A 2,818-nucleotide genomic window follows, 5' to 3' on the forward strand; every position below is an offset into this window, starting at 1 on the left:
TCTGGATCATTCTCATTATCATCGTAAATAGAATTGCATTCAGAATAACACAAAGAGTAAGCAGAATCTGATTTATTCATATTAAATTTTGAAAAGAGTTGAAACAAAGAAGCCATCTATTCATTAGTCAGTGGCGGCAAAGGGACAGCTGTTGGGACATTTCCCAAGCTACTGTTACTACTCGATACTATGCTAGGAGAAACAAGGGGATTGGGAGTGATGACATGAGGAGACTCTCTAAGGAATTCTCTAGACTCCGACTCTGATTCCCATTCCGGCTCCGACTGTGACTCGAATTCGTGGTCTTCTGGTTCTCCTTTGAACATCTCTCCTTCTCCAGTGGTGAGCTTGAAGAGTCTTCTTTGGTTGTTTGTCCATTTGATCGATTTTCTCCATCCTTTTTGCTGATTTGAACTGCTTTCGGTGATTAACACGGCAGGGTTGAAATGGTCATCTTGAAGTATCATGGTAATGATCTCGTCTTGCGCAGCTCTAACGAATCGATCTTCTCCAAACAGAAGGCTAACGGCCTGTTCGTCTACGCAAGGTGCTTGACGAGTCTTGGCGGTATGAACCGTTTCTGAAGGAATGAAGTAGCAATCGTGAAAGATCTAGATTCCAGCTAGTTGCCTTCCTTTGTAGTGTCAAGGTTCGGGGAACCCATGAAAGTATTCTTGACTCCCTTCTCTAACGAAGTACCCATTCAGGGTAGGGAGGTAGGGTCGCATTTGGATTCCCACGTTCTTACGGTTTTGGAACTGTGTGAGCATCTCTAAAGCTTCTTCTTTCGTGGGTTTGTATCCCAATCCTAATGGTATCCTTTGTAAGGTGCAAAGGTATTTCTTCGGACAGGATTCAATGGCATTCCCGGAAGTATCCCTGAGACTTGAGTATGTGGTTGACCACTAGATTGGAATATGGATTGAAGTACAAGGGTGCCAGTTCACTTTCTACAAAGTTTATGCTATGGAAGCCCCCAAGCTCGTATACTGGATCTGTAACCACTTGGTTGCTTGTCATCTTTTCTATCACTGCCTTAATAGGTGACAAAGTGATCGTCACTACTTTGCCATTTAGTGGAATCTTGATTTTCTGGTGGAGGGTAGATGTTACCGCTTTGGATGCGTGAATCTAAGGCCTTCCCAGAAGTATGTTAAATGGTGCTTTGATATCCACTATTTGAAAGTTAACCTTTCGCTCAATCGGCCATGTGGCTATGGTGAGATTGACTAGTCCTACTACCTTACGTCGTGTACCATCGTATGCGCGAACACCTTGGTTGGTAGGGGTCCAATCTGACTCTTCCATGCCCAACTTATGTGCCGTTTTTAATGGTATGACGTTGACTGCGAAGCCATCATCTACCAAAGTCATTGGCATATTCTTCTTTAAGAAAATGACAGTAATGTATAGAGCCAGGTTATGACTAGCGCCGAAAGGTAGCAAATCCTCATCCGATAAAGTAACTGGGTTACTTAGCTTAGTTGAATCTTCGAAGACAAAGTTGACTACGTCATCAGGTGTAGCGTTGTGTGCCACGTTTAATTTAGCCAAGGCTTGCAGTAGAGCTTAGCGATGAAGGAAGGAACTTGCAACTAGTTGCCAGACTGAAAGATTAGCCTTTGTCTTTTGTAATTGCTTTAGCAAGTGGTCAATAGACGTATCTTCGCCATCGTTTAGTGTGACGACGTTGGTGTTAGTAACTGGACCATTAGCAATGGGACCATTCTGAGAGACATTTTGATACGGACATCCTGAACGAGTAAGGTGGTCTATATCTTGGTCTTCACCATTTTTTAACTATGTCCTCACTAATCTTGACTAGGTAGTGCTCAGTGAGGTACTCATCCTCAACATCATCAGCCCAAATTCCGTTGACAGTAGCAAGCTCTCTCAACCTGATGATTTTGGCTTCTAAGTGGATTATTTGATCGATTAGGTTATCAACCACAATTATCACTTCTTGCATCGTTGAACTTCGGGAAAGATTTAGTGGTGTACTTTCCTTAGGTGTAGTTCTTGGATTGCGGAGGGATGCCACTACATTTTCTAGTTCTGAGACTTATCTATTCACACTCCGTGCCCATGCAATGAAATAGGTGAGGTAGGAGAAATGGTGGAGTAACTCCCTTCACCTTCTAATGCATGGATCTCATCTTCGATTAGAGAAATGCAGTGCGAACAATCTAAGGTAGATTCTTCATTTGTAATCATTTGAACTCCAAGAGGATTCTGAGTATTGTTAGGCTTACCTCCAGGAGATATGGGTAGGCGACCGTCTTCAATCATATCTTGAAGGACATGCTTTAGCTTGTAACACTTTTCTGTATCGTGTCCCTTACCTCTATGATATTCGCAGTATGAATTTTCGTCCCAGAACTTGGACTTCTTTTCTGGATCAGGCGTAGGCCCTATGGGTTGGAGCTTACCCTATTTAATCAACCTCTTCAAAGCATTGGAATATGTCACCAATGTTTGTGAACTTCCTTTGGGGGTTATTCTTCTTTGATGATTCGAGAAGAGTAACCTCATCAGTCTTGCTAGTAGAGCCATAAGAACGACTCGTCGAGCCTTGATATCCACGATCCACCGTTTTGGACAAGAGTCCTTTACGGATATTTTGGTACCTTAAGTGATTGGGGTAGATGGGTCTTAAGTTATCCACAAATGTTTCCACGAGGGTAGCTTCATCCGGACGCTCGACAAGTTGCGTGCTAGTCTTCCTCCACCTACTTAGGAAGTCGGTGAAGCCTTCTTTCTCATTTTGGGTAAGAACCTCTAAAGTGCGCATATTGACTTGGATTTCAGCGTTATCCGC

The sequence above is a fragment of the Silene latifolia genome, unplaced genomic scaffold (assembly GCF_048544455.1).
Source record: "Silene latifolia isolate original U9 population unplaced genomic scaffold, ASM4854445v1 scaffold_305, whole genome shotgun sequence".
Lineage (NCBI taxonomy): Eukaryota > Viridiplantae > Streptophyta > Magnoliopsida > Caryophyllales > Caryophyllaceae > Silene > Silene latifolia.